The sequence below is a fragment of the Lissotriton helveticus genome, chromosome 2_1 (genome assembly GCF_964261635.1).
Source record: "Lissotriton helveticus chromosome 2_1, aLisHel1.1, whole genome shotgun sequence".
Taxonomy (NCBI): Eukaryota; Metazoa; Chordata; class Amphibia; order Caudata; family Salamandridae; genus Lissotriton; species Lissotriton helveticus.
This window is the reverse complement of record NC_136059.1, coordinates 2025948035-2025971746: the sequence shown is the minus strand read 5'-3', so window position 1 is coordinate 2025971746 and position 23712 is coordinate 2025948035.

The window sequence follows — 23712 nt, the reverse complement described above, 5'->3', positions numbered from 1 at the left end:
TTCAGTCTGAAGATGTTGTCACATCGAGAAATCGGAGCTTACGAATGTTCTGACCGGTTATCTTCAGCAAGTCTCTATGCCAAATCCAGGAGTATCGTTTGGGCGAGTCTTGGTCTTGCTGCAACGCGTAATCGAGTTCTGAAACCTGTGCGGGAAATTGAGTATTTGGCGGAAAAGGAGCCAAACAGTACCGATATTTTGAAGACCAACATGTTGGATACATATTATCCAAATAGAAGCAGTCACCTCGAGAATGTTTGTCTGTATGAGGTTCTACAAAATTACATATTCAAGAGGAACATCAAAGAAGATATTGATAAAGGAGTGTATGCTGTAATTGGAAGTGAGGGATGTCTCGTCAAGCAAAGAAAATGCCACTTGGTAAACCATCGAAAATTGAGTGGCAAATCTCCTGAAAAAAAAGAGTTTTTCTATTTAGCACTTTTGCAACTTTTCAAGCCTTGGCGTGCAGAAGAGGAACTGCTTGGAGATTTCCTCTGTTACGAAGACTCTTTCAATGCTGCCAAGGAAACCATAGAATGTCCTGTTTTTCCCAAATATCTAGAAATGTTGAATGCGGAAATCGAGCAGGAAGCAACGATTGCAGCCGAGATTGCTAGAGACAGTTCTCAGGACAGTCAGAGTTCTGTTTCATTGAGTCAGGATCCACTAGGAGGACCAGTTATCGAAAATGAAGCTGCCACTGCCATGATTGAAGTGGAAAGAGCCATGGCACATGCTCAGGAGGATGCGGTTAACTTAGAAGACTTGGAAAGACAACTCAACGTTGAGCAGAGGAAAGTATATGACGAAGTTACCAACCAAATTGATCATGGATTAAGTCATGAGAAGAAAGAGTGCTCATGTACGTCGTTGAAGCCTGTCCGACTGTACGTGAGTGGAGAAGCGGGAACTGGAAAAAGTTTCCTCATTAAAGCAATTTCATGTTATTTGCAGAAAAGGACTGAGTCATCGCTGTCTTGTGTTGTCACCGCTCCAACTGGACTGGCAGCACATAACATTAAAGGTATTACTTTGCATCCTCTACTGATGCTGCCAGTGGAGCATGATAACAAATTACAATACCACAAGTTATCTGGAGATGCTTGTTGTGAAGTTTCAAGAGTCTTGAAGAAAATGAAACTTCTTATCATTGACGAAGTAAGCATGGTTTCCAATGTCATGCTTGCCTTTGTGCATTTGAGAATGCAAGAAGTTCTCAAAACAGAGTATGATGTGTTATTTGGTGGCAAACACATCATTGTTTTCGGTGATCTTCTGCAGCTGACACCAGTGAAAGGACAACCTGTGTTCAAAATACTCACGCATGAAGATACCAGGAAGTGCCTAGGGAGCATTGGCAACGTTAATATATGGTTAAACTTCAATTATGCTGAACTGCGTGAAAATATGAGTCAGGCGAAGGATGAAGATTACAAGAATATTCTACAAGATGTTAGAATCGGAAAAGTGACCGAGCATGGGAAAGAAGCTTTACATGCACGATTACTGTCAAATTTATATCCAGAACAAGACGTTGTGCCTGAGAATATTTTTCAGAAAATTACTAAGAAGAAATCTGGAATATGTTTGATGCCAACTCTTGCACAATGTGCCATCTTCAACAACAAAATGTTGTATTTAGAAAACCAAGAGATTGTGAAACTGGAAGCTATTGACAGAGTAGAGCATATGGGATCAACAATTATTTTGTCTGAGAATTTGAAATCAAAATTGGATTCATTAGAGAAGACTATATCTAAAACTGCAGGTTTTGAAAAGACTCTGAATGTGTGCATAAATTGCCGTATAATTTTAAGAAGGAATTTACATGTTGAAAGAGGTCTGGTAAATGGATCAATGGGTAATGTTGTTGATTTTGTGAAATACAGAAATAGAGATGGAATTGAATTTTTAAAAATTAAATTTGATGGCATTGAGGAAGTACAGCTAATTGGTCGTTGCTCTGCTAGGTTTTTGCTTGTAAAAGACTTATATGTTCGCCGTAAGCAGTTTCCTGTTTGCTTGGCATATGCGGTGACAATCCATAAATCGCAAGGTTTAAGTGTAGACAGTGCATTGGTGAATATTGGCAGTTCTGTGTTCAAGGAGGGTATGGCATATGTGGCATTGTCACGAGTTAGAACTTTATCGGGATTGTACTTGATTGAGTGTGATGTCAAAAACATTTGTGCGGATCTAGATTGTGTTAAGGAATACAATAGGTTAAGAAGAGAGTATGCGCCACATTTGCCTCAATATCCTTTGTTTGAGAAACGTGTGGTAGGCCGGAAACGAAGAAATGTGACCAATAGTAGGGAGGTTGTAGCAAAAAGACGAAAAGTCGATGAACCAGAAATTATAAGCAGAAAGAAAAAGGATTTTGTTGAAGATGTTGTTGGTTTTCAATTTGAAAACAGTTCTGGTGTCAACTGCTATGCTAATGTAGTGGTTAATGTTTTGTTTTCTCTAGAAAATGTAAAACAAGAGATTGTGGTCAATTCGGATCAAAGATTTTGCAGTTTGTTGAATTCTGTGTTAGAGAAATGTAGCACTGATAGAACAATAATAGAAAGTGTGTCTGAAATTCGAAATCTGTTAGACAGATGTTCAGGTCAAACACAATTCTCTCAAAATATTCAGCAAGATTGTCAGGAGTTTTTAATGTATATGCTTGATGTATTGCATGATGAAGGTGTAGATGTAGATCACCTGTTTGGGCTTTCTTATCAATGGCAGCATGACTGCGAGAACTGTAGGGTATCAAGTACTACTAGTGTAGACTCAGAAAGATTTATATATTTACCTTTGCCAGACAGTAAATCAGTTTCCTTTAATAAGCTAGTAAAAGCAGCTGATCACAACATGGAGTGTAGCCAATGTAAATCTGAAATGATGTCCACATTATTTATACGAACATATGGCCAGTATGTCATTTTAATGTTCCAACGATGTAGGCCTGATGGAACAAAATTGACAACTTTAATTAAAAATGTTGTGGCTTCGCAGGACTTTTGTAACTGCAGCAATTATATATCATGATGGTCCTTCAACAACATCAGGACATTACACAGCTTATTTAAAGTCTAGAAACGGCTGGTCATTCTGCAATGATTCTGTTTTAACTTTCAAAAAAAAATTGCCATTTGACCTTAAAAATTCTTACCCAAAATTTTACGGAAGGAATCTCGGGATTTGCTCTGAGGAATTTCAAGAGGTTCTAATGGCTCCTACACTATTTGGCCTTGAGGATAAGTGTAGTACAGAGTCAAAAGTTAATTTTTAAGTTTTAAATAGTTCCTGGAAAAAAAGAAGGTTTTTTTACAGAAAGTGGTGGGCACGGATTAGTTAAAGGACAACAGAGTATTTCCCAAAGCAAACGGTGTTCTTACAATAACACTTAACGTCATGGAAAAATAACTGCACTTTGAATGAGTTCAGAAAAACTGTTTCTTTTTATAAGCTAATTCAAGCAGCCAATCAAAACATGGAGTAGAGGTAATGTAAGTCTGCAATGCTGTCTAGATTATTTGACCAAACATTTGGTTATAATGTCATTTTAAAATTCCAACTATATAAACCTGATGAAAGTAAGTCTTCAACTTTAATTACAAATGTTGTGGCTACACAGTCGTTTATTTTAGGAAGAACATTTTTAACTGCAGCTATTATATGACATGATGGTCCTTTGACAAGATCAGCTTATTGAAAATGTAAAAAAAGCTGCTGTTTCGTAAATGATTCCTATTTGACTACGATACAATGTTGCCTTTTTACTTAAAAATATTCTTACTTTCTGTTTTCAGAAAAGAGAATTTAAGGTAGGTAACTGGCCTATAATGATTCTAGGGGTTGATATAATTGTATCTACTGTTTTAAATTGCTTTGTGATTAAAATTGATGTAGAGAATTAAATAATTGTAGTAGTCATAGAGGTAGTGTAAGTCTGCTTCATAGTAAGCAGTATCAGTGTCATAGGAAATGTGAAACATGAGTGAGCAAGAAGGGTGAGATATTACTAGTACAGGATTGTGAAAGTGATCTTGAACGTTTTCTTTCTGAAAGTTGCGGAAATACAAAATGACGGGATTTGCTTACAAGAATTCCAAGAGTTATAAATGGCTCTTACACGATTTGGCCTTGTGGAAAAGTACGGTAGAGAGCGAGAAGTCATTTATTGTATGTAACATATTTGTCAAAACGATGGAGCTTTTCTTTCAGAAAGTGGCGGGCTGAAAATAATAACAGCACAACAGAGTGTAAGCTGTCCATAGGATATCCTTCGACATCATGGAAAGTAAGTTACTTTTCAGGAGTTCTGATTTCTGATTGGTTATGTTATATGGGTTTTTTAAACACAATCATTTTGATTGTGTTTTTTTTCCCCCGCTGTTATATGATGAATACCTTCAAGTCACTGTTTTTAGTGAAATTTGATAAATTCTGAGAACAGCAAAAATAAACCATTTAACATGTATAATTAATTCTGTACTTTTTGTATTTATGATATACATTTATAACTGTGTAGTAGGCATGGAGAAGCTGAGGCTTCTGTAAGTGTCAAAGTTGTTGCATACAGTGCTCACATTCTACGTAGTCTTTCATATGATAGACTACATCTGCACAATGAGATACCTAAGCAAAGGAAACACAGGTGATGTGATTGTGGAATGAGCAAAACAAATTGCACGTTTTTCAATTAAATTACCTGTGTTTCCTAACATTACACATCACATTGTGTAGATGAGGTTTAGGCCTGTTCCAGGAGACAGAGGAGGTCTGACATTTGTTCAAGGGTGCAGTGGACATGACTCACTTCGTTGGTAGGCCTGCACATGTATTATCTCCTCTGTACTCTTCAACAAGCCTAAATTTCATCTGCAACCCTGAGTAGGACTTACCTGAAACAAATCTGTGGATAGGCCACACCTTATCAGCATCTAGAAACAATCATTTAAAATGTTAAGGGCAGATTTATGATGGCCGTGCGCCGCTGTTCCGTCACTTTTGTGACGCAGCAGCAGTGTAAAAGATGCACCATGTTGCAAGATAGGCCTCAGTTCATCTCCAGCAAGATATCGTCAGTTTAAAATGTATATAATTAGGACTGTGTAGGGGGCATGCAGAAGCTGAGGCTTCAGTAAGTGTCAAAGTTGTTGCATGCAGTGCTGCACTTCTGCGTACTCTTTCATATGCTGGACTACATCTGCACAATGAGATACCTAAGCAAAGGAAACACTAGTGATGTGATTGTGAAATGAGCAAAAGAAATTGCACGTTTTTCAATTACATCACCTGTGTTTCCTAATATTATGAATCACATTGTGCAGATGAAGTTTAGGCCTGTCCAAGGAAACAGAGGAGGTCTGGCCTTTGTTCAAGAGTAAAGTGGACATGACTCACTTCATTGGTAGGCATGGACATGTATTATCTCCTCTGTACTCTTCAACAACTCTAAATTTCATCTGCAACCCTGAGTAGGCCTCACCTCAAACAAACCTCTGGATAGGACACACCTTATTGGCATCCTGAAACAATCATTTAAAATGTTAGGGACAGTTTTATGATGGCTGTGCACCTCTTTTGCGCTACCGTTGCGTCACTTTTGTGAGACAGCAGCAGTGCAAAAGATGCACCATGTTGCAAGATAGGCCTCACTTCATCTGCATCAAGATACTCTTAGTTTGTTTAAAATGTATATTTTTAGGACTGTGTAGGGGCATGGAGAAGCAGAGGCTTCTGTAAGTGTCAAAGTTGTTGAAAAACTGTTTGTCCTTCAATCTTTTCCCTTGTCTTTTCTAATTTTTAAATACATGTTTTAATATTTTTCAAATGTTTGTTCTCTCTTTCACAGATTGAAAGTATAAAAATAACAAGTGACTAAGTTAACGACAATTATAAGGTAAATGTTTTGTACTCTTTTCGTTACATTTCTATCACATTTAACTTCTATTAGTTTCACTACTTCATTTCTTTAACCCTCACTTTCCTGCCTTTGCTACTTCCCTCATTCCTTTCTCTATTACTTACTTACTCTACTCCTTCCACTCTTTTTCTCAGTCCCTCTCTTCTCATACTTCCTCACTCTTGTTCACTCACTCCGTCTCTATTACTCTCACTGTCTCTGACTGATCACTCTTTCACTACTTGTTCATTATGCTTTCTCTCTGTAGTTCATGCACACTAAGGGGCATATTATCAACACAGGCAATAAAATTATTGCTGCTTTTATCGGCAGAAAACTGCCGCAAAAGTGGCTTTAGCGGCAGTTTTCTTCCGCAAAAGCGGCTTTAGCGGCAGTTTTCTGCCGATAAAAGCAGTCATTATCGGCAGAAAACTGCCGCAAAAGCGGCTTTAGTGGCAGATTTCTGCCGATAAAAGCAGCGATAATTTTATCACCTATGTTGATAATATGCCCCTATGTTATTTACATTTCTTTGCTGTTTCAATCATTCCTTTTCTGTTACTTCTTCTTTTCTTCTTTCTGTTTTTTCTCTCTGTTATTCCACATGTTTTAATCTTATTTTGAACATTCACTCACATTCTCTAAGAAATTCTTGTTTATTATTCTTCTACTCTCCTTTTTTTCTTCCACTTCCTTATCTATTTTGTTTTTCACAATTATACCCTCTTCCATCTTTTCTTCGGTAAATAGATCTATTAAACAGTATCTCTGTGTTACTCCCTATAGCTGTCTTTCTTTTAACATTACTCTCTGTTTCCTTCCCTTATACTTACTCTTCTTTTTTAAAAAAAAAAATGTTTTGGGTTCGCTCCCGGTTCGCGTACCGGCGAGCGAACCGGGAAGCGAACCAAAAGAAATAGAGGTTGCCAGAGTGCTAAACATTCTAGCAATTTTTTTATAAAGGGGAGGTAGTTCTGAAAAGAACTTTTTTTTAATTATTTTTGTTGTTTTATATTTTTTTATTATTTTTCTGAACATTTTTTTACTTTTTTTGTATTTTTTGAACGGTTTTATATTTTTTGGGGTTTTTTTTGGGGGGGGGAAACGAAAACGATTCATTGTAAAGGGCTCAACAGGAGCAACAAAAAAAAAAGATAATTTATTATCTGGGGCGTTTTCGACAATCATGATTGTCGATAGCTTTGTTGATTAGAGTGATGCTACTTTCTCTGTAGCAAATCAACTGATTGCAACGCACGCACACTTGTTTGACTTCCCCGAACCTCATCTGTATATTTGGGACCGTCTCCCTCGCCTCTGGTCCCGTCACTTCCTCTACAACTGATCTTCTGGCCACAGAAGGAGGATTATCTTGCTGGTCACGTAACTGCGCAGCACTGTAGTTGATAGGGTGCCACCTCTCCATATGGCGATGCATTGTATAATTGCCATAACTATATTTTTTATCTGTCCCTCTGGACAAATCTTTCTTATAGATAAGGCAAGTTACGTACCGGGCATTGACTTTTTTTTGGCCCCGGGGATATTTAAAAAATTGCCAAATAAAGTTTTCTTTGACATGAGACCTCCTGGGCTCCTCAGGCAAAAACTCCCTCTGTTGCTGCTCTTCCTCTTCTTCCTCTTCTTCCTCCTCTTGCTGAATGATAACTTCAGCAGGTGGTCCTCTCTTCCTAGGAGGTGTTGGTGGTGGTGGGGATGCACCAGCTGAAGCTACTAATGAAGCCATTGCTCAGTGATGACAAAAGGTCTTCATCTCACAAAGATGAAAGTCAGAGTGAGGAAACAAGGAGGGGTTTTCATCATTTGGGAAAAACAAAAGTTCTAAACCAATGAAAAGTGTTACTTTTAGGTCACATGACCTAGTCTTACATCATTAGGAAACCAAAAGTGAAATGAACCAATGAAAAGTGTTATTAACAAGTCACATGACCTGTTGTGTTTACGTTACGCGCTCCGCCCCGCGCCCCCGATCGCTTCCGGGAAGCTGCGATTCGCGCCTCGCTTCGCGTACCGGTTCACTTCTGGGTACGCTAACGCGGCGCGTCATATGACGTATCACGCGACAAAGCGATACGTCACGCTGACGCGACGCGTCACGATGTTGTTTTCTAATGCGGCAGTTGCGCTAACGGAACGTTTACCGGTTCGCGGACCGGGTCGCGGCACCAAACTGAGCTAACGGGAAGCTGCCCGGTTTGCGGACCGGGAGCGAATCCAAAAAAATTATAAAAAAAAAATACATAAAAAAATTGTATAAAAAACATATAACATTTATTTTTCGATTTAAAGAAGAATACATTTTAAAGCTTTTGATATTTGCTATTAAAAAACATTGAAATTCACTGAAAAAACCATAGGTTATAGACCATATATAGTTAGGAATTAGCATTTACAAAACCTTGAAAATTCACTGAAAAAACCATAGGTTATAGACCATATATAGTTAGGAATTAGCATTTAAAAAACCTTATTCTACTCACACAAAACCATTGAAATTCCATATATAGTTAGTTGCACTAACTATATATCGCGCACCCGCAATCCACTGCTGATGATGTCACATATTACATCATTCATGACATGGTCAGTGACATCACTGATGACATCACTGATGACATCTCAAATGACATCACTGATGACATCACTGATGACATCTCAAATGACATCACTGATGACATCACTGATGACATCTCAAATGACATCACTGATGACATCACTGATGACATCTCATTTGACATTACTGATCACATCACTGATGACATCATTCATGTGATAATACGATGAACCTCTTCAGACTCTAATATAACCTTAGATACACTCAGTGTAAACAGACACTCACAGACTGTCACTCATCCATGGAGTTACTCACACACCTAGTCAGTCATGCAAAGAATCAATCACACCTCCATTTCCTCAACTATACAGTTATACACACCTTACTTATTCAAACATATACTAACACATATTTACTCTCTTATACAATCCCTGATACAAGTTCACAATGATCCATACAGCCACTCACACATTCACTGGCTCTTATGCACAGTTATTTATATATGTCAACTCTCACATGTACTGTGTTTTACATATGTACTTACTTTGACATGTAGCACTGAGATATCCATTCACTCACCAATACACTCATGCACACAGTCAACCGCCCATACAGCTGTTTCCACATGCACTTTTGAACCCATACATCTAGTGAATCAACTGCTCACACATCTATGCACAGAGTCATACACCTCCCAGCCACCCACACACACACTCAGTCTCCCATACAAATACTTGGGCAACCAATCAATAACCCATATAGTTACTCATTTAGCTACTGATCAACACATGCAGCAGTTTACAGAACAACAGACATAATGATGCAAAAATTAAGACAGTTTAGTCACTAACCCATGCACTCAGTGAGACACATTTAATCACTCACTGATACAGTCAGTCATGCACCTACTAAATCCTTCATCCAGACACTTATACATCCACTCATTCTTCAATATGTAAGACATATTTTAACTTTACAGAAACATACAGTCACTGGATGTTGTCATCAGTGATGTCATCAGTGATGTCATTTGAGATGTCATCAGTGATGTCACTGACCATGTCATAAATGATGTAATATGTGACATCATCAGCAGTGGATTGCGGGTGCGCGATATATAGTTAGTGCAACTAACTATATATGGAATTTCAATGGTTTTGTGTGAGTAAAATAAGGTTTTTTTAAATGCTAATTCCTAACTATATATGGTCTATAACCTATGGTTTTTTCAGTGAATATATATATATATATATATATATATATATATATATATATATATATATATATATATATTCACAGAAAAAACCATAGGTTATAGACCATATATAGTTAGGAATTAGCATTTACAAAACCTTGAAAATTCACTGAAAAAACCATAGGTTATAGACCATATATAGTTAGGAATTAGCATTTAGAAAACCTTATTTCACTCACACAAAACCATTGAAATTCCATATATAGTTAGTTGCACTAACTATATATCGCGCACCCGCAATCCACTGCTGATGATGTCACATATTACATCATTCATGACATGGTCAGTGACATCACTGATGACATCACTGATGACATCTCAAATGACATCACTGATGATATCTCTTTTGACATCAATGGTCACATCAATGATGATATCATTAATGTGACAATACAATGCATCTCCTCAACTTTAATATAACCTCTGTTACACCCAGTGTTAAATACAGAGTATAATTTTTGAAACCATTGACACACCAATACTAGTTACTACATACGCATTCACTGATTCCTACGTCTACACACACATTCACTCATTCACCCATACTATCATTCATACATACAATCACTCATCTTTACAACACTATCATATGCACTCATACACCTATACAGACACTCACACTCTGCCACTCATCCATGGAGTTACTCACACACCTAGTCAGTCCTGTAAAGAATCAATCACACTTCCATTTTCTAATCTACACAGTTAAACATAGAGTACCTTACATTTTCAAACATATACTAACACATACTTACTCTCTTATAGAATCACTGATACAAGTACACATTGATCTGCACAGAGTCACACACCTCCCAGCCAGCCATACACACACTCAGTCTCCCATACAAATACTTGTGCAACCAATCAATAACCCATATAGCTACTTATATAGCTACTGATCAACACATGCAGCAGCTTGCACAACAACAGACATACTGATGCACACTTTCAGACAGTTTAGTCACTAACCCGTGCATTTAGTAAGACGCATTTAATCACTCACTCATACAGTCAATCACGCACCTACTAAAACCTTCATTCAGACACTTATACATCCACTCATTCTTCAATATGTAAAACATATTTAAACTTTACAGAAACACATAATCACTGGATGTTGTCATCAGTGATGTCATCAGTGATGTCACTGACCATGTCATGAATGATGTAATATGTGACATCATCAGCAGTGGATTGCGGGTGCGCGATATATAGTTAGTGCAACTAACTATATATGGAATTTCAATGGTTTTGTGTGAGTGAAATAAGGTTTTCTAAATGCTAATTCCTAACTATATATGGTCTATAACCTATGGTTTTTTCAGTGAATTTTCAAGGTTTTGTAAATGCTAATTCCTAACTATATATGGTCTATAACCTATGGTTTTTTCTGTGAATTTCATTGTTTTTTTAACAGCTAATATCTGTAGCTGTAAAATGTATTCTTCTTTAAATCCAAAAATATATTTTATATGTTTATGAATAATTTTTTTTTTAAATATTTTTTTTTCTTCGTTCCCGCTTCGCGAATCGGGAAGCTTCCCGTTAGCTGACCTTGATGCCGCGAAATAGACCGCGAGCCGGTAAACGTTTCTTTACCGCAAGTGCCGCGTTAGAAAACAACATCGTGACGCCTCCCGTCCGCATGACGTTCCACGTTGTCGCGTGATACGTCATATGACGTGCTACGTTAGCGAACTGGTACGCGAAGCGAGTGCCAAAGCGCAGGTTTCTGGAAGCAAACCGGGAGGCCCTGCAAAGCGCTTAACGTAAACACAGCAAGTCATGTGACTTGGTAATAACACTTTTCATTGGTTCATTTCACTTTTGGTTTCCTAATGATGTAAGACTAGGTCATATAATCTAAAATGAACACTTTTGATTGGTTGAGAACTCTTGTTTTTCCCAAATGATGAAAATCCCTCCTTCTTTCCTCACTCTGACTTTCATCATTGTGAGAGAAAGACCCTTTGTGATCACTGAGCAATGGCTTCTTTAGCAGCTTCAGCTGGTGCTTCCCCACCACCTCCACCACATCCAAGGAAGAGTGGACCACCTGCTCAAGTTGTAATTCAACAAGAAGAAGAAGAAGAGGAACAGGAGGACGAGCACGAAGAGAGGCAGTTTTTGCCTGAGCAGCCCAAGACGTCTCACCGGAAAGAAAACTTCATTTGGCAATTTTTTAAAATTCCCAAAGGTCAGAAAAAAGTAAATGCAAGATACGTAACTTGCCTTATATGTCAAGATAGACTGTCCAGAGGGACCGACAAAAAATACAGTTTCGGAAACTACACAATGCATCGCCATATGACTAGGTGGCATCCTAACAACTACAGTGCTGCACAGTTTCGGAACGACCTAGATAATCTCCCTATTATGGCCAGAAGATCTGTTGTACCGGAAGTAACGGGACCAGAGGGCAGGGAGATGGTGCCAAATATACAAATGAGATTTGGTGAAGTAAAACACACCTGCGTATTTTGCGATGGATTCATTTCCTACGGAGAAAGAAGCATCACTCTGATCAACAGAGCTATTGACTATCATATGCAAGTTTGTCCGAAACGCCCAAAATAATAAATACTTCTTTTTTTTGTTTTGTTGCTCCTGTTGAGCCCTTTACAATGAATCGTTTTCATTGCCCCCACCAAGAAAAACCCAAAAAAATATAAAACTGTTCCGAAAAATTCAAAAACATTAAAAAAATGTTCAGAAAAATAAAAAAAAAAGTTCTTTTCAGAACTACCTCCCCGTTATTAAAAAATTGGTACAATATTTGGAACTGTGCCAACCTCTATTTCTCTTAGTTCGCTTCCTAGTTCGCTCGCTGGTACGCGAACTGGAAGCGAACCAAAAACAGTAAGTATAAGGGAAGGAAACACACACTTATGTTAAAAGAAAGACAGCTATAGGGGAGTAAACTAGAGATACTATTACCCATAATCCACTACTGATGATGTCACATATTACATCATTCATGACATGCTCAGTGACATCATCAGCAGAGGATTGCGGGTTTTTTGGCAACATGCCTTATCCACGGTTTAATAACGCTGCCTTTTGCTTTATATAAGTTTTCAAATTGTATGAAATATATACCAATAGGTCTTTATGAACCTTTAGGTAGTGCTTTTGTTCATGAGGTCTGGTCGCTTCCATACACATACAGATGTTTCAAAGATGATCAAGAAGTTTATCTGAATGGAGAGGAATGCACTGAGACGCCAGATCATTCACTAATGTGTAGGCACATACAGTTACACGATTCATGCAACAAACACCGACCAAATATGGCTTGCGTGTTGCAAGGCACGCCAGTTCCTGCTATCATCCCCACGTTCAAGTTGTTGGAAAATGGTAGTTATTTGATGCTCAATAATGAAGATTGTTCTGAGTTAATTAAAAGTATTCCTTTTATCGTAACAGTAAGTGAACGGGTTATTTGCTGCAGAAATGTTCTATTTCCTCCCACACATGAACATAGGGAGTTTTCAATCTGGCCACAAATACCAACCTTGGGACACGTTTCAACGGCATGACAAGAATAAGAGCTCTTTTGTCTCAGAGAGAGGTGGCCTTGAGTTCGGCCCGTGAAACTTTCGTACTTCACATAGCGAACACCCGTACACAGGTTTGCCTTTCAATTTCAGCAACATGTTTCCGACTATCTTTAACGCATCCTCCACAAAATCCCTGGCACACTTTTTTAAAGTTGTTACCAGTGGTCTCGTGACTTCATTTGAGAAAATCTTTGGAGTCATCCCTGCTCCCTTTCATTCCATTTTCTCCACTCTGGTTCGTGGATTGCATTTTTACTTGCATTACCAGCGGACGCTCTTGTGCTTTTTTACATTTTTAAATATGGATGTCCCTCCTATGCAACCTCCGACCCTGCAGCTGCTGACACTGTTCCGCAATCGCATGCTAGAATATTATGGCACAATGCCGTTGGCGATATTAAGCACGGCATATGGATTATCTTTTCGGTTCTCCTACTTCACCTGTGTCCAGCCTGTATTTCACTGCCTGACCTGTGATTTCGATTGGGCCATTGATTTGTGTCTCTGCGGACCGGTTTCTCCTGACGTCGACTTTAATCAGCTGATGACTCCTATCATTACTCACGAGTTGATTTGTCCTGGCGAAAGGATTATGGCTGTGGCATTGATGCATGGACTACTTGGTCCCTGGAATTTACTGGCGGCAGCACAGTCTTTCTTGGAACACAGCTTTCTTGAAAACCCACCGAGCTGTCCTCTGATGGTGATAGAGGATCCGGTGCTGGGAGAGCACGTATGTTCTTTTCCGCTTTTAAATTGGATGGCTGAACTGTTTTCGGATGAAGACGGTGACTTCCTGTTGGAGGCTGTTGCAGCTTATTTTGCATACACAGTTATGTCATAGACCTTTTTCATGTTTCATATGCTGAGTACTAGCATTTCATTGACAATTCATTGACTTAATTGTCAAGTTTTTATTATTTACCTTGCCTATTGGCTTAAGACTCGATAAAGTACTTGGCTGTTTTATTTTTCTTTAGCATTGAATTTTCCTAGTTTTTAATGCTTTACCTTGCGGACCGTCCACATATAAACTTGCAATCTGCTCTCATGAGATGGCACTTCTATTATCTTATTCAGTTCGTTTCCGGATCATGAGGAGGTGTCATCTAGGTCCTGGATATCTTTACACCGTGTTAAGTTAGCATGGGCTCATTACCGGTTTAAACGCCATTTTTCCTTTTTTGCAACTTCTGCACACGACATTTAGTTGTTGCTTTAGCTTTCCACCTAGTAGTTCATCGTGGTTTACATGAGAATAATATGTTATTGGTCTACTATCTGCTTTACTTGTTAAACTATATCTGTACAGCGAGTGCTAAAGTTTCAAGAACAACACGATACAGAATTGTTATGAGGTCTGATCTCCACGACTTCATACTCATAACATAAGTGCAACTTCTGCCAATTCTGGGCATGAGGCGGGTTTTATATTGCTTTGCCGAACACACATACACAACAGTTGATGCGGTTCACATGAAGAGAGAGCTGGTGTATGCTGATGTGATTCCTTCAAATCTAAGACACTAAAGTATGGGCACGCCCTAAACCAACACAAAGAGACCTTCTTAGCAAATAATATAATATGTGTATTAGGGAGGGTGAGATATAAGCAGCCGCGGGCCGTGGAGGGAGTTACGGTGAGGCAGGGAGGCGGGGAGGGGGAGAAGCAGGGTGGAGCCCTCTCTACCTTGCCCCTCCCCCTCCCCGCCTCCCTGCCCCACCGTAACTCCCTCCACGGCCCGCGGCTGCTTATAAGTGTTGCTAACTCTTATTCATTTACAGCATGTTAACATACTGTCACCATTCGCTTTTTATGTACTAGTAACTATGCTGGTAATTTTGCTACTGATAATATGTGTACTTGTATTCTCCACCCTGCTTCTCCCCCTCCCCGCCTCCCTGCCTCACCGTAACTCCCTCCACGGCCCGCGGCTGCTTATAAGTGTTGCTAACTCTTATTCATTTACAGCATGTTAACATACTATCACCATTCACTTTTTATGTACTAGTAACTATGCTGGTAATTTTGCTACTGATAATATGTGTACTTTTATTATCTAAGGTACTACGCCTGAGAAGACGGCATTAGTAAATAAACATTTCAAATACACATGTGTTCTTCTTAACTCCATGTTCTGGTTTCTAAGAAATATATAACGACCGACTGTTCATGAGTTCCACGTATCCTGAGGTACTATAAGTTCATATTATGGATTGTCTAAACATTGAGAGTTTGTTATATCCAATGTGACACTGTACCTAGCTTGCTAAATAGTTTTTGATTACTAACGTGAGTTTTGGGACACCCTAATTCGCCGAGGTTCCAATCCTCTGTCCACAGTTCTGTGTGAGAACAGAAACCCTGCGACAGGGGCACCCCCGACCCTTGCTGGACCTTCATCACACTTGCGATACAACTCCAGCAATGCGCCACCTTTACGGCACAGATACATCACGCATCTGTGCTGTTTTTGCCCCGTGATGCGCCGCATTGTAAATGCAGCACACCATAGGTGACGGAACAGCGGCACAGAATGACTAACACATCCCTGGTGATGCGCCAGTCATCATAAATCTATCCCTATGCTTCTTATCTTGTTAGAGATGAACCGCCATATGTATCATCAAAGTTATTTGCATTTCCTAAATAGCGAACTTTAAGGAATAAATAGCGATTCTTTACCATTCCTAGTTTGCGATGAGCTATTTGCTAATTAGCCGAATGTAGCCCAATGAAGCCCAATGTAGCCCAATGTAGCCCAAAGATGGCCGCCAGACACACAAAAAAACAAATGTAGCCCAAATATCAGCCAGATGTAGCCCAACTATAGCCCAGTGACAGAATGACCAATCAGCTTCGCAAACCTCCGTTACGCGAAGCGGTGCGCTGTTACAGATATATATCTTTTTTTGAACGTTAATTTCTCAAAATCCACTGGAGCACATATATTGAGACCTAGCAAAGGCACATCGGGCTACCAGTCCCTAATATTTTGCCAAGTTTCGTGCAAATCCATTCAGCCGTTCGATTATTATTATTATTATTTTTTTTTGCCCCGCGGGGCCCTTTTAAAACCTCCACATCAAACCTAGGGGGTCAGCGAGGATCTACTATGCCCCCTTATAGTTATTTCCCCCTTTGTTTTGACCTCCTCTTGTCTCTCGATCCTACCGAGAGACAAGATGGCGGCCGCTACGGACTGTTTGGAATGTTGACAGACGCCGGAGAACCAATCAGCTTCGCTTCACAAAGCTCCGTTGCGCGAAAAGTCCGCGAACCAGAGCGCTAACCGGTCCGCTGTTACAGATATATATCTTTTTTTAAACGTTAATTTCTCAAAATCCACTGGAGCACATATATTGAGACCTACAAAAGGCACATCGGGCTACCAGTCCCTACAATTTTGCCAAGTTTCGTGCAAATCCATTCAGCCGTTCGGGCTAAAAGTGAGGCCAACCGCCCTATGGAAAACTCAATGTTAAAAACACGTTTTGGGACCCCCCTTTTTTCTCGGCCCCCACTGGACGAACCCCCCCCAAATTTTCAAGGGCTGCTCAGAAACAAAATGTGCCATTTTCCTGAAAATTTCAGCCAATTCCGTCCACAAACGCCAAAGTTATTAGACATAGAATTTTCAAAAAACCCATAGAGAAAAAATCCTAACTATATATACCTACTGGCGACCGCCAGTAGGTAATATATATATATATATATATAGGAAAAGTTACCAATCAGGGAACAAAACAAAATTAATTTGATCACAACATTGTCTCCAGAAGCAAAACAAATAAAAACTACCCTAAAGAAAAACTGGAAGATCCTTCAACTGGATCCAACACTTGCTCCCATTATAGGAGAACAACCAAATGTTACTTTCAGACGAGCGCCAAACTTAAAGGATTATTTAGTCAAAAGACACTTTAGGCAAAAAAAGACCAAGTCTACACAATGGCTACAAACTACTGGCTTTAATAAATGTCATAATTGCAAAGTCTGCCAAATTGCTCAGAATACCAAGGAGATAATGTGGGCTAACAAAAAGATTTGGAAAATCCAAAAATTATTACCATGCAAAATGCAATTTGTCGTTTATGTAATTGAATGTCCTTGCCATCTGTAGTTCGTCTGGAGTACTATTTGCGAACTTAAAAAATGGATTCTGGAATATGTGAGTGCCACGATTGCTAAATATCGCAGAAATGCGGTGGCTAAGCATATGGAACAGGCAAACAACAGTGATTGGAAACAACTCAGATTCTATGGTATAGAATCTGTTGAACAACATGTGAGAGGAGAAAAACGCGAGAAAAAATGACGCCAACAGGAAATGCGACAAATTTTGGTAGTTCGAACTCATACGCCACACGGTCTCAACCGGGATGAGGAACTTTATGTACATTTATAGTAACTAAACCAATGGTTTTTGCTTCACCAGTTTTGGGCTTGCTCCCAATTTTAATCTCCCAATTTTAACTTTCTTATATAATCCTTTAGTTTTTCCCCCTTTTCCCCAATCGCTTTATGCACATCTCTGCAAACTGTACAACAAATATAATCAATCTATTTTGAGAATAGAACTAATCAGCCCACTCGGGGGCAGAAACCAGATAGAGGTAAAATGCGCATTGTAAATACTATAAAATTACTGGACGCGGTAAACCCCACTAGAGGGGTCTTATACATATTATATACTATGATCAAAGGGAAAAATGTAATTCTGAAAATGGTTTGTCAAAAACAATTTGCAATAGGTTTAAATAGAAATTATAATTTGCACGTTGCTAATAACTATGAAGACCCAAATGCTAGGGGTATGTAGTTCACTTAACAATCATTTAACAGGAAGTCATGTGATTATAATTTTGAAGCAAGTATGTCGGGAATCGTTAGCAACCTAACCGTGAACAAGTTCTCAGGGAGAACGAAACACGTAGGAGGCTGTGGATTAATTCGAATTTTGGAAAATAAATGCTGGATGTAACCTTTCTTTTGAGTGCGCTCCGTTTGTCACTTTTCAATGAAAGTGATTCATTGCTTAATATATATATATATATATTATGAATGATGCAATTGAAGTCAGGACTGCCCTCTATGAATGAGAAAAATAAGAGGTCAGCGTAATTTATGTACTTGCACTTTAATTTGTATATATAAAAATATATATATCTCGTTGGGAGGTAGAGCTATGATGCTTTTAAATTATTTATTAGCTTAGCGCCAACTAAACTTACATATATTTTCTATGACATTTTTTAATCCTGGAATTTTGATATGAAATTTCAATATCATTATGTCTGCGGTATTTTGCACATTGCACAATTTTGCACCTTAAGAATTCGTTGCACTAGCACTTTTTTTAGTCTGATCAAATCCTATGGCGATGTTTTGGGAGCCTAGGATCTATTGTAAGATATCTACATATAGCACCACAGCCACTTGGCTTGAATCTGAAAATATGAAATTCAGTTGGGGATTTTGTGCAAAAAGATAATGATAAAAATTACTTTTACTGTGTTTTACAGATTTTAACTGTATTTATGTGATGTATATGATCCGAAATCGGTTGTTGTTATATATATATATATATATACGAATTTTTAATTATGTTTATATACTTCAATTAGGACATTATTTGATCCGTGCAGAATCACTATTCAAAGTAGTAGTATTTTGTTTAGTTCCATAAGCCATGTGATTTGTTGAATCAGGAAGTCACTATTTAAACACTGTGAAAGTATCCGGAGGGTCATGTGAACAAGGCTGCGGTGACGCATCCGAAACACGTCATGCTGACACACGGAGGAATAAAGCACTATAAACTTTAAATTACTGCACTTTTGTGGTCTGTACCTGGGATGGTCGAGGAAGTACGAGCTTGACTCAGGACTGTTGGTGATGGGGAACATCCTTTACAACAAAACTTTTACAACGCACTACCATTACGACGCAACTTTTACAACGCAAGTTTTTACAACGCATTGCGCTGGGGGGCGCTCTAGGATAGGGAATAGTTTAATTACTATCCAACACCTTCCCTACTATCCACGGGGACTGGAGTTGGAATAGTAAATTAAACTATTCACTATCCAGCGCCCCCCAACGCAAGCCGTTGTAACAACTTGCGTTGTAAAACCTGCGACGTAATGGCATGCGTTGTAAAAGCATGCGTTGAAACGCAATACATCCATTGGTGATATATATATATTAACAATGTTTCACGTATTAAGATGAAACTTTGGTGGCATGGTGATCAAAAGAAGGATGGATTCTCAGAAACTGAACAGAAAACTGTTCCTGCTGATACTACAGCCGGATATAAATAATTGGTAAAGGTCACATGTGATTCATGACAACTTCCTAGTTCCTACCTCCTTCAACTATATCTGACGATTCTAGACAAGTCTCTAAGGGTCTGATTCAGAGTTTGGTGGAGGGGTTCCTCGTCACAATCCTGATGAATGTCTTGTCCTTCTTATTACAAGTGCAATTGCATATAATAGATTATCAATAGGGCAGACACAATAGCCCACACATGTGTGAAGGTGTAACCTGTCCATCACAATCTAAATCTGGCCCTTTGTCTCTCCCTGTGCCTAAAAAAGAGAAAGAGAAGAAAAATAATAATCTGGCATCGTATAATGTATCTGGGGCTAATATGAAGGTTACAAAACTCCTTAGGCTGAGATCATGCTATATAAAAGTGCAAGAAAACTAGAAAAAGGTAGGAGTTTCACAGGACTGATGATAAAAGATTATCAAATTCCAGCGGCAGCAATTTACATTTACACTTTTCAAGCATTCTGTATGTGATCCGGCTATGAGTTCTTTCTTTAACTTCCTTAATGAAGGTGAACTGAATGCCTTACGCTTTTTTGCTGCTCTTACTTGCAGGACTATGAAACAAAGTAGTCTTGCAGCTTAAAAGCAACAAAAATAGCATGTTCTTAAACTTAACTTTCTACAATAGAGTGCTAATTCATTTTTTTCAACCTTGGATGGTATTATATCACTACAGACGGTCGATTGTGTATATTTCAAATTTTCTGACCTCTTGCAAGGTATGATGTACCGCGGGACAAGACACAGTTGATGCAGCGGAAGCTGTGGGGAGCATATAATATTGTACACCAACCTTTACAATAACTAAGGTAGCGTAAATACTAGAATGACGGGCCCATAAGTCATTATCATTTTTGTTAGCAATATCAAAGGTCCTCCAATGGATCTTCGGTAGAACTAAAAGGGACTAAGTAGAGAAATTAGAGAACTATTCCGTCATGAGGACTTGTAAAGAAGAAACAGCTATTCATAGATTAAACAACAAATTCACCAACATTATAACAAATGATATCTTAAAAATAAATCATGACACAGGAAATAATGACGGACAGTATTCTTTCTAAGTACCCTTTGGTATTATTTCAGAAAATATGAATGGTCATACACAAATACAAATCATAAACATTCTTTGTTCATAGTATCACAGGCAAAATATCACAGTTATCATAAGTATAGCATCTCTGAAATCATCACACTCAGGTGAGAAATAAGGGAGAAAGAGAGGGAAAGAATGTACATCAGGGTAATCACACTACAGTGACCTAATGCACAGTGTGCAATTAGTCAAGAAAACTATCTCCACGGCCGTAGGAGAATAGTGTGAGCAGCATCACCAGCCGATGATGTGAAAAGTCTCATGGGAAAAGTTCTCCGCAGTTAGGATTGCCAGCCAGTTCAGGAATCAGCACAGCATACAGCATACCACGGATGCAGGACAGGTCACCAGAATGTGAATGTGCCAAAGATAATTTTCCCACCAGCATCTTTATACTGATTTCACAACTTTGCTACTCTAAGTAAAAATTCTCCTAAACCCTACAAGCCATTCTCATTGGTCAGTAACTAGGGGAGGCAAACATCTACTAACAATGACTTTACAAATTTCTCTAAGCACTCTTTGTCTAAAATTGTATAACTTCCCAGAGAGGAAGAAGAAAACTACAATTACATATTTTGTAACTGTATAGCAACAGTTTCTTTCTAAATCTTCGCCTAGACAGAAAAGAGTCCTACTATTCTCCACTCTCTAAGGATGTGAATGTTATTTTTTACAAGGACATCAGGAAACAACGTAAAAAGAAACAAAGGAGCACGGAAGCAGATCCCCTAACAACTACATTTGCTAAGGCCTACACGGTTTAGCGAGGAAAAAACTGAGAGAAATGAAAAATCATTTCTACATTTCTAAACTTCACTACTTTCACGAAGAAGAAAAAGAGCTTTTTCATGTTTGTGCTTGAATATTCCTGCAGTTCAAGAAACATATTAACATTAATATTAGTCACGCGATTAAAAATTCATAACCCTTTAAAGAAATCTTCCATTCTAAATGTGTTATCCTGACTCAAAAATATGTGCAGCTTTGCACATTTTCCGTTGTACCTTCCCAATCTTCACGTTTTTGTTATTTCGGTTTTCACACTCATTAGTAATTTATTAAAACACACACATGGGTGGATTTTCCTATGCGGATTTTATTAACAAAAATCTTGCTCCATCAATCCCCCATTTGATGGTATCCCAAACCATCACACTAACCCATATCAGATTACTATCTGATAATGAACTATCAGAATACAGTAGTTTTCATTTGTTTCAGCCTAACACCCTCTATGTCCTTCCAAGCATCGTAATACATTCCGTTTCAATCTTCCATTTCTATTTCTAACTCTTTTCCTTTTTCTTGCTCGTCGTTTTCCCTCAATAGGCTTACTCCTGCGACACCTGTAAAGCAGTATTATCATTAGTACGCTTATAGCAATAGCAATTATCTTTGTTAATATTCTCCCTAATAAGCTGTTAGAAATTTTTGAAAACCAGTTACCTATGGAAGAAATACTCTTACCAATTTTCTCCCATGCACCATCAGCCATTGGTTGTGACATTTCATCATGCAACTGATTAATGTTACTAATATATCCTTCCAAATCCTTACTCTTATCAGGGATATAGGTGCAACATTCTTGAATGTTTAACATACTACAGACTTCACCTTCTTTTGCCAATAGTACATCCAAGGCAAGTCTATTTTGTAAAATCATGGTCCTCATAGCAACCATTTCAGTATCAACCATCAAAAACCCTCCAGCGGTATCCGTTTATAAACGATCATCCACTGAAGACAATTTTCGAATTTTCTGTGAATTTAGCCATGTCTGAACTGGGGTGGCTTGGTGAGTAAAATAACGATGGATTAAACCGAGATCTGTGACTGGGGGTGAATGTTTTGCCATTGTGCACATTCCATCCATCATCTTGTGTGTTTTGCTGTTTACCCTATGTGAGAAGGGTGTGCCCAGACATGGGTCCCGTGCTCACTACGCCACTGGAGACAAGCTATCCTGGCTGATGAAGGCTGATAGCCAGAAACCAGTCCTAGGATGCTTGATTCCCGTCCAGGGAAGACATGGCTTGGCAGTTCGGTCCGGACTGTTCCCATGAGGCACAGGGTAAAGACTGCTTTGCATATGGCCATGTGTTAACTGGGGGGCTTGGTGAGCAAAATAACGATGGATTAAACCCAGATCTGTGACTGGGGGTGAATGTTTTGCCATTGTGCAACATTCCGTCCATCATCTTTGTGTGTTTTGCAATTTAGAATAACCCCAACTGAAGGTATCAATGCACCAAATATATCCCAAATTATTTCAGCAGCACTCAAACCTCTTCTACTTCGAGTGAATTTCTTTTCATTGGTTCCTTGTTTATCATTCACATGATAGATTTTTGGAAAGACAATTCCCATGTAACAACATCCATACCAATGTGGTAGCAACCTACAGTAGGAATTTTACAACAAATGAAATTCACCCCAGGGTAAACAGGATCTGTACCACCCTTCAATCCCCTACCACCAGAAATTAAAAAAGTGTGTTCACATTCACTGGAACCAACGAAATGATTACTATAATCTGTTTTCTGCCTTAGTATGCAAAGCTTTCCCTTATGAGGCCAATAGAGAGCCATTGCAGCAAAAGTCTCAGTCTTCTTATAATTTCCTTCTTTATGTGCCCATGGAGGCTCTTTACTCTTCTGTTAAGCAGCCCTGCATTTAAACCCCCTACGTCTATCTTCTACAGAATTTTTGAAATCAATCTCTAAATTGTGTAATCTACATGTTAAGGTATGCCTATGTGCATATACACTATCTACCATCTTAATAGTGTGAAAAATATTCTGCATCTTTAGCACTATATACTATATTCCTATTCTTTCTAATAGGAATTTCTGTAAATACTAAATCATAATTTTAATAGAAATACTGAAATACATCTTTAGCATAGAACAAACTAGTTAGTACACTACACTATATACCAAATGTTAGTGGTAAGTGATGGTACGTTACACCCTCAG